Here is a 10,724-nt window from a genome sequence, read left to right on the forward strand (position 1 = left end):
TGCCGCATAGTCATAGTCAAAATAAAAGAGGTTTTATATTTATTTGCAGCTTTTTGATATAATTTCCTAAAAGCTATCTGTCAAAAAAGCTAAAACTTAATTTAAAATATTTTATTTTTACTATGACTATGCGCCGTTATTTCTAGGCGGATTAATGGGGGTCATTGGATTTTTACCAAAATGATTAAAAACTGAATTTTTATACCCAGCTGTATTTGTACACAGGGTATTATAACTTTGATTGGATAACGGTGGGTTGTACATGTATAAAGGAATCGAGATAGATATAAACTTTCATATATCAAAATCATCAGTATCGAATAAAAATTTGATTGAGCCATGTCCGTCCGTCCATCCGTCCCTCTGCCCGTTAACACGATAACTTGAGCAAATATTGAGATATCTTCACCAAATTTGATACAAGAGCTTATCTGGACACAGAATAGATTGGTATTGGAAATGAGCGAAATCGGAAGATACATATATATGAAACATTTTGGAAAACACAAAAACCTGATTATTTAGTAAATAATACACCTAGAATGTTGGAATTTGACATGTGGGCTGATATTGAGACTCTTGATAAAAATTTGAAAAAAAAATTTTTAATGGGCGTGGTAGCGCCCACTTGTGATAAAATCGATTTTACAAATATTATTAATCATAAATCAAAAATCGTTAAACCAATTGTAACAAAATTCGGCAGAGAGGTTGTCTTAACTATAAGGAATGCTTTGAAGAAAAATTAACGAAATCGGTTAAGGACCACACCCACTTTTATATAAAAGATTTTTAAAGGGGTTGTGGATGAATAAAATAAGCTATATCTTTGCAAAAAAGAGCTTTATATCAATGGCATTTCATTTCCCAAGTGGATTTATAATAATAAATAGGAAAAACTTCAAATTTTAAAAATTAGCCGTGGCACCTCCGCTTTTATGACTAAGCAATTTTCTATGTTTCGGGAGCCATAACTCGAAGAAAAATTAGTTCAGAATAGAACCATATGTATATGTATTATTGCGCAGCCTTGTAACACTATTAAGCACACAAAACAAACAACAACAGCATTTCAAGTATACAGCTGGGTATGTAATGTTCGGTTTCACCCGCACTTAGACTTCCTTACTTGTTAATCATATTTTTTTGAGTAAATTTGCATCACTAAGAGTTGTCTACCGAAGAAATCCTGAAATAGTTTCAAAATGATCACGAACCAGTTTATTGTAAAAATGTGAAAACCGCATAAAGTGGCGACACGCCCAAATAAGTGGTTTGCACAATTCACCAGATCCACCTAGCCACATCTGTTTTTGTGTTCAGATCCCAAAACTAAGCTCCTTTTAACCCCTACACCATGAAATTTCGAGCAAGTTGCGAAAAACCGTGATGAACCGAAACATTGTTATCTGGTTTGAGCAATTTAGTCGAAATTTCGAGGATGTTCGCGCTAAACGGATCTGGAAATCAATTCAATACTGCAAGTATAAATATGTTGACAAACAAAATTAACTACATATTTACCCAAATGTGATATTTATATTAAGGTGCAGGTAGAAATTCAGTATTTTCGGTATATTCAGCTGCTGCCAGGGCTGACAATCTCCAAGATTAATTACAATTTAGAGAAAAATTGAAAGAAACCGTTAAAATTTCATGACATGCAGTACTTCGACCACAGCCTGGACAAATCGAGCTTCGGACTTTTGCGAATTTAAGTTTATATTTATGTATGTATGTAATAACGAACATGTGGGTCCCGTTTCCTCAATTTCTAGGAAAAACTGGGACCACACAAATTGGAAGGAAAGCTAAGCCTAGATCATCGGAGGTGTATCGCGCCAAGTACTTATTTTCTTATACTTATTAAGAGAAAAAATCAATTCCGGTGGCCCGTTGCACGACATGTATAAGCCCTGGAAGACAAGTGAAATTGTACTGAAACATTTTTGTATTCATAAGAAGACTTCTTGCACGTATGGATTACAAGACTTGTACATTCTGTGAAACGGGCCTTAGGTATCTAAATTTTGTCGAAAAATGTGTTATGTAGTGGGGTTTAAGATTATTAGTTGTGTGTTTGTAGGTATGTGACCCAATTAGCAAATGCCGCAAAGCACAAACCAATTCCAAAAACGCAAGTACATATGCATAGCCTAATTGTGAAGGACGCGGAAAAGTTCTCACACTTCATTTGATAAAGGACATTATTTAAGATAAGAATTCACATATGCAAATTACAAAATCAACCGATCAAGCAATTTTCACAAACACGGCAAAGATACAAAATATTCCCAAGCGATCAACATGGTCACCAATAACAGCTGGACCGGTCAAACCGGTTCCAACTAGACAAGACAGGCATTACACGCAATTCCTTAGCGCATAAATTAAGTCCGAGTACAATCCAAGAATAATCAACAAACAAATGCGTACAATAACAATGTCATACGTAACACACCAATGTTCACAAACATACATACGTATATACGTAAATGTATACAATATCTCACACGAAGTCCATGGCACGCAAAGAAGGAAGCATTGCCAATAAAAGGGGTTTCATCAAACTGTCTTATCATCACTACCCGCCAAGGGTCATTTGAGCAAAGGCTTCACTGCTGGAAACCGGTTCTGGCCAAAGGCTACTGTTGTTCGTAGCGGTGGCAAAGCAAAGAACCCACACTAATGAATCGCAAAGGTTACAGAAGCAACCCCACCACCAAGGCGAGCAGAGAATCAATTACTTAGAGGGAGATATGACAGAACATATGACATGTATGGAGATCACCTCAATTACGTACGGCTACTCAAATATTATCGATTCCGATAGAAGACAGTCAAATACATACATAAGTATATATTATGCTAGAAAATTGTTTATGAATATTTTACTCGGACAATGTCCTTTGGTTGGATTAAAAAAAGAGTCACACACAGCTGGACAAAATATGAAATTAGAAAATGCATACTGTGTGTGTGTGGTATGTCGCTTATTTAGATACTGTTGTTGTACTATGCAAATTTTGATCGGACAGCGCATCGATCGAAAGCACAATAACCCTTGTGGCAAAATAAGAAATTATCAAAACAGAAACACTTTCAACACATTTACAGAAGTTCCAAACGCTCGCGCATTGGTAAGAAATACAACGAAGCAACGTCAGCAACCCTTCCATCCCAAGCTGAATAGGCGCGTTAAGACTTACGAAATCATTTGCATATCCGCTGCACTTTTATGACTCGCATCGCACAATCGTTCTTGTTCACCTCCAAAGTATTTAATCACCAAAAACTGGTTTGCTCTGTTGCCGAGTGTCCTAGTTGCATCATTAATACGGCGCAGTTAGACCATCCATCCACCCGAATTGACCTTTTATCATCGCAAAACTTGACTGACCACTTTTGGCGTGAGAAACCAAAATAGAAATTGAGCAAACAATGATTTTCAGATTCATTCGAACGATGTCCCTCTTGATTGTGCGACTGATGCATTACTTCCCTTTGAAGATGGTAGGCCAAAGTACGAGTAAGCCTTTCACAGACGCCAACCCAAGACACTGAAATGTAAATGAATTACGCGAGCTGAACAATGTTTTGTTGTTGTTTTAATTATCATTTTTGCATTGCAATGCATTTTCTATATTCACAAAGATTTATAACTGTAGGCATTTTATTTAACTCCATTATAACACACATACATACATTTGTGCGTATATATATATGTTTTTTTTTTAGTATTTGCATATCAAGCTTGAAACCTCTCAAGAGTTTACCTTCAAATGTAAAATCATCTACAAATACTTAAGAATAGCGTAAAGTCACGTTCTAGTGGCGCCTCAATGAAGTTTTCCTTGCATCAAATCCCAATGGTGTTCACCGTAACCGCCCTGCGCATCTCTCCATACAATCTACAAAGAAGAGTGCAGTTTCATTTAAATTCATATTTTCGTTTAATTGTGCGCATGCGCAAATCAAAAAAAAAAATATGAAATTTGCATTTGCTCAAGTCACACTAGGGAAAAGTGTTGCGGGGGAAAATAATTTTTTATTTTTCATGCTCACCTCCCCGCGATGACGATTATCGTTGTTGTTGTTCAAAGATTCGAAGCGTTTTTGAAAATGTTTGTCTGGATTCAACTCAACGTGTCCAAAACTCAGCTGATGAGGGCTGTCATAACGCATAAATATATCGCTGTAAGAAATTATGAATAACAAATGCATTAAAATTTATATTAAAAAGCCATTATCAATGTCAAGACAAATTGGTTAAAGCCCAGTTAATCAAAACAATCCTATGTAATCAATGAGATACTCTTTGTGACAGAGAAAATATACTTCTACCGAGGGGTACATATGCCTTTGTTGAAGGTCTAGTCGAGTTATCAAAAAAGGGGCTGAAACCCCCTCCTGGATTTGATTATAACTTAATGTATATCTGGATGGTCTACAAATAAAATTTTTATGTTAATTAAAAGACGATATATTTGTCGTTTTTATGTTACAAAACCCGAAACGGCCAATATCTCCATTGAAAGAAAGCTGAAGTGTAAACTTGTTTATCTTTGGTCCAAATAATCCATGTAACCTAAATTGCAAATAAGAAGGAACATAGCCGTGAGTTATTATAAGTTCGCTCAGATTTTGAATTTACAGAAAAAAATGGAGTTAATGGAAAATGATCGGCATCGACTTCATCGAAACTCCGAAGGACTGATCCGATATCGAAATCAGTCTTGTTTGGTCTATAATGATGCAACGCAGTAACGGTCTGAGCAGACATTACCATTATTTTCTTTGGTGCCATTGAGGGGACACAGGGGCATCTGGCACTTAACTCACCTGATAAGTCAGTGGCAACATTTTGAACGGCATTCTTCCTTGCCTGCATGTGAACGCTTGACGGTAAAAAATGGGATTTATTGTAAGAGCGAAAAAAAGTAAAACTTATAAACGTATCCGTAAAAGTGCGACAAAAAGGACACCCAATATGGGAATTATCTTTTTCCCCATTTTTTTTGTCCCAAAATGATACCAAACAATTATTTTTCCGGAAATAGTCCCGAAATGATCATGTAATAATCCTTAAATGGTTTCGAGACGGTCTCGAAATTATCCAAATGCTGTCCCGAAATGTGAAATGTGACTGGAATTTTTCCAATCGGTTACGAGATAGTCTCGAAATAAATCCGAAAATAGTCTCGAAGTGATCCTGTATCGGTCCTAAATTCGTTTTGAAATATTCTCAAATTCTTCAGAATTTGTCCCGAAATTATACCTAAAATATACCGACGGAATCCTGAAATGCTTCCAAATTGGTTCCAAAATAGTCCCAAATAATTCGGTAATATGCCGAAGTAGTCCCAAAGTCATACCTTAAGCAACCCCAAACTGACCCAAATTTGAACAAATTTATTCCGGAAATAAAGCACAAGTGATCCTGTAATCACACCGAAATAGTTCCGAAATGATCCTTAAAATAATATGAAGTGCTCCTCAAGTCAATCGGAAATCTTGGCGAAACTCCGCTGAAATAGGCCAAAAATGTTCGAAGAATATACGACACAATTCCATTCCCTTCAAAATTTGATCGAAGTCCGTCAATCAGTTACGCATAGACAAATTACGATAAGTCCCGTTTTTACTGCCCTTTTTTCTTTTAATGCAATTTTACGGATATGCTTATAAGTTCCTCTTTTAACCACTCATAATAAAAATCCCCTTTTTAACGTCGTGTAGATGGTACATGGGGCATTCCGCGCCAACTCATCCTAGCTATGAAGTTCCCATTACCGATTTCAATAAATACTCGAGTAAAGGTTTGTGATGATGGAAAAAATTGGGACCCTATAATAAGGGTCGAATATTGAATTGCGAAATGATTTTTAACAGCTTACCAATCTATAAAAATAATTTCCACGATTTTTGACCTGTCTCTTGCATATTTTTTATTTTTTTTTTTTTGAAGTTTCGTTATAATGGTGTACAGAAGGCTTTTTGACTGACCAAGATCTTAGGCAAGTTCAATCTCGATTATCTCAAAAGCTTAAGCAAATGAAACAAAACTGATAACGCGTTCCTAATTAAACGGTTTTATTTAATTGACTTGACAGGCAGGCCGTTGTGAACGAATTTTGTAATTGAAAATTAAGGAACTTCCCGATAAGCTACAAGCTTGAAACTTGGAATATAGTTCAGAACCCGATAACAATGCAATAATAAGAAAAAACGCCGCTAGGTGGCGCAAGAATCGAGATATTCAAAAAAATCGTATTTGTTGTCCGATTTGGTCCATATTTGGAACACATAATACATACATGAATAGAAAGCGACCTATGATGTCCGGTTTGGCTCATATTTGGAAGAAATATTACATACAGTCCGGTAGAAGTGACATCCGAATATTTTAGAGTTCGAGGAGGGACAAGCATACGTGGCGCAGAGTCGAGTAAAGTCTTTGGAAGGATTATGTATTGAGGACTTAGATTGTAAAAATTGTCAGGAAAGAGTCTTTGTAATAATGAGTCACTAAATGAACTAAATAGAATGAGAAATAATAGGCAATTAAATAAAGACTAAAACATGTAAATAAAATAATTTAAAAAAAAAATTTAAGTTAAACGGTTTTATTGAAAACAATACTTACATGAAGTAATAATAATACTAAAAGCTAGAAAATAATTAGGTAGGTCCTAGGTACTCATCATCACACTCCCCATCAATCTAGGTCGTTGATCAGACAATTAAATAAAAGCGTTGGACGCGTAAAATTTCTATTGATAGTCATATGGAAAACCAACTGAACCTTAATCAGGTTATGCTACGCCTCACATTTTTAGAAATATAACGCGCCCAACGCTTTTATTTAATTATCTGATCAACGCCCTAGATTGATGAGGAGTGTTATTACTTCATGTAGGTATTGTTTTCAATAAAACCGTTTAACTTAAAATTGTTTTTTAAATTATTTTATTTGAAAATATAAATAAAATTAAACTTTACTGATATGATCGTGTCTCTTTGATTGCTGTTGGCTGGCCTTTGCTTCCGTTTTTCACATCTTTATTTGGTGATTCTCTTTCCAAGGCAGATGCCTGCGTATTTGCTATAAAATTATTCAATCGATCTCGACTTGATGCAACAATCGCACTTACATTCGTGTAGCGGCGTGGACGTATTTCTGGTGTGACCTCGTGTACCAAATGTAAAACATGATTATCAAACTTAGTAGGGATATTGTATTCAGAGTCGCGTTTATAAACTTTTTTGTTTGTAGGTACTGGCAAAGATGAAACTGGCTGCGATGTCATCAGTTCCAAATCTTGATAATAATTTCCTAGGTTGCGATATATTGCTACGGCTGCAGGCGTCTTGTGTTGTGGCAAAGAATAATGTTGTCGATATTTTTTGTAACTCAAATTATCGCTGTATATGCTTGACGGCAATTGTTGTAGTAATGTTGTTGCGTTACGAGTTACGACTTTATTATTCGGATTTATGTGGTCTGTCGCGTGAACATTACAAAGCACATTCGAAGATGGCATAAATGTGATCAGCATTTGAATAGCGACGAACCAAATGAGAAACATTTTAGGAAGTTAGCTCTGATTTAATAATTTAATGATGATAAGCACCAATGCCACAAATTAAGGTTGGAGTACAAACACAGAAAAATATTCGAACCGATTTAAATAGTTGCGACCATTAATGATGGCGCTTGGGACTTTTACACTGCAGCTGAATTTTGGTTAACAGTTATATTTATAACCACTGTGTCACATAATCAAACCCTTTGAAGCGGAAGTTTTCTTAAATACTCTTGCGAACCACTTAACCGTGGCAGCGCTCGGTTTGCGTTCATTTAAATTTCTTTGATTTTCATTATTTCTCTCAATTTTCAATGGAACAATTCAGCCAGGTATGAAATGTTGCTGCATTTGAAAGTTGAGAAAAAGAAAATGAAAAGTAAATTATTTGTTTTATATTTTCGCAACTCATCGATGATCTTTTTCAATCAAGCTTTATAATGCATTTGAAAAATATGAGTTTATTTGGGTCTTACAGTTAGTCTAGTAGGCAATATTTACTTACTTACTTAAATGGCGCTGAAGCATTTAAACGGTTGTAGCCGTCCAACAAGGCCCGCCAGTGGCTTCTTCTTTGGACTAACTGGCGCCAATTGGTAACATCAAGGCAATTTTTCCACCTGATCCTTCCAGCGGCATTGGGGCCACACTCGTCCATCCGCTGGGTTTTAATTCGCTGGACTGGATATCTGCATCAAGCTCGTACAGCTCATCATTAAATGTTCATTGGTCCGTATATCATTGGATGAACTTTTCTCTCTAACACTACCAAGGTATAGACGCGGACGGGTACGATAAGTGACACGTAAAGCATAATTTTGATTTGCAGATATACTACTTAACTTTTCAATTGCCTACTTAGCCCAAAGAAGCATATATTGGCTACAGTGATTCTTCCCTGGACTTCATTGGTAACGTTCATGTTTATGCTAATGCTGATTCCCAAATAAACAAAGTCTTTTACTAATTCCAAGCATGGCTGCCAATAGTGGCGTGGTTACTAAGCCTTTTTGCCTGATGACAGCTGGAACTTCGTTTTGTCTCGTGGTTGTTGTAACAATATTTCACCCCGCTCAATAGGATCGTGCACTCAAAGAATCAAAGTTCTCCAACGAAAGCCCAAGGAAACTGGAGTTTTTAACAGGGTTTGACGATAAACAGTTGCTGCTATAGAAGTTACAGTTGAATATATGGATTTTGTCAAATGGGGATACACCGCCAGCAGGACATAAATCACGTACGCCTAGGGTGATTCTGGAAAATTAATGTTTAACCTGTTACAATTTACGCACCAACCTGGGAAGTTTGTGTTGTTTTTCTTCTGCCGTTCTAATAACGGAGTTCAAGTTGCATAAATATTTCTAAAGGAAGTCACCGACACTTTGTTGATACGGTGGTGGAATCGCACATGTTTTTTCCGCAGATGAATTATTTGTGGTCGGCTCACGGCATATTGTTTAAGATGTTCCGTTATCCGTCTTGGAGGTGCAGTCGCACGAAGCAGTTGTCTGCTGAGAATTCACGGTTGGTAAAAATTCAACAGGAACGCATGCTCAACATGTAATTACGCTTTTTAAAACGGAGCACCTCCTACATTCCGTGGCAGTTATGAGTGCGGAATTCTACCAGGCTAGCAGCTTTCTGAAGAGGGCGTTTTAAATTTTCGGAGCCTATAACAAATTATTAGCCGGCCAATTTCTTTACATGCCGTCATTTCCACAAGTGCTGCCAAAATGCTCACTGAGGATTTTTTTTTCAGTATTTCTATTTATCGAACGACTTGTGGTTATTTTCCATAACTAAGGGCTATCATAAGGGCAATCCCATTTAATCTAAACAGCAAATCAACGGAACTGATTGGTGCTCATTTTCTGTTCGCCCTGCTGAGTATTTCCAACTAATTTATTGATCATGCATTTTCTGACTGTTCCTCTTCGTCCGGAAAATTCAGCACAACAATTTCTGGATTCTTTTTTATTTATTTTTTCTTGTAGTTTTTCTTTGTTATTCCTCTGCGCGCACATAAAAAATTGCAGACGAATAGCTTCCGTACACTGATAAATTCAAAGTAGACAGATACTTACTCTTTAGGTAGGCAAAATGGCTCCGTCCGTTCCATTGAAACTGAAATGGATGTGTGCAACAACCGTTCAGAGTAGCTGATGAAGTCAAGAATATTTCGAATATTTATTTAAGATTAGCTTTTCGCAACTTCGGAAAGAGATTTCCAAAAGTTTTTGGATACGGTTTATCAGAGACGTTCAATCTTTAAAAGTATGAGCTATCGAGACTCACAAAAGAAATAGTTTGCAAGTTTTTATCAAAAAACCATTTTTTTTTGAGGTCACCAATTAGGTCATAAAAAATGAATAACACTTTTTTGGAATAGAGACACATTCACACACATTTTATTAAATATATAATCAGCTTAAGGAAATTTGACGAATAGTGATGAAACAACAACCATCACATTTCCTAGTTAAAGGAAAACTATTCAAAGGGTTGTCTTGACATCTAAGAAGCAGTGAGCATTTCGCTAATTTTGAAAGCATCTGCGGATTTTTGCAAAACCTGTTTTCATTATAAAACAAAAGCAAAGAAAATTTGGCATTGTTTTAGTAACGCAAATTTCAACAAGTTTCTAAGGCCAATAATTAAGGCGTCCTTATTATACAAATACGAGGATATATATTTATATACGTTTGTTTATACACATAACAAAGGCAGACTTACGATGACCGTTAAAATCGAAGGCCAGTTAGGAAATATGCATACATATAAGGCTTTATTTGTTCTAAGAAACAATGACAGACCTACCAATGAAAATCCATCAGCACGAAAGGGTTGCTGCGCACTGATTGGTCGAAAATGTTCCGCATGTCAGGGCTGAGTATTGCAAATAAGGGTAATAAAGCTAGTTAGTTGTTGTTATACACAAAGAAAAGAAAAAAACAAAAAACAAAGCAATCAAGAATATGTAGACGATTCGGGGCGGCTTGAAGAAAATGCCAAGAAATGGGTGTACATTCATACAAATAATCGTAGATACTTTTACACAAACAAAAACATTGTAAAGTTAAATTTGCTTATGCAACAACCCTTAAACAACATTTGGCAATGGAATAAGGATTCAGATGG

This window comes from Eurosta solidaginis, chromosome 5, assembly GCF_040869045.1.
Source record: "Eurosta solidaginis isolate ZX-2024a chromosome 5, ASM4086904v1, whole genome shotgun sequence".
Classification (NCBI taxonomy): Eukaryota; Metazoa; Arthropoda; class Insecta; order Diptera; family Tephritidae; genus Eurosta; species Eurosta solidaginis.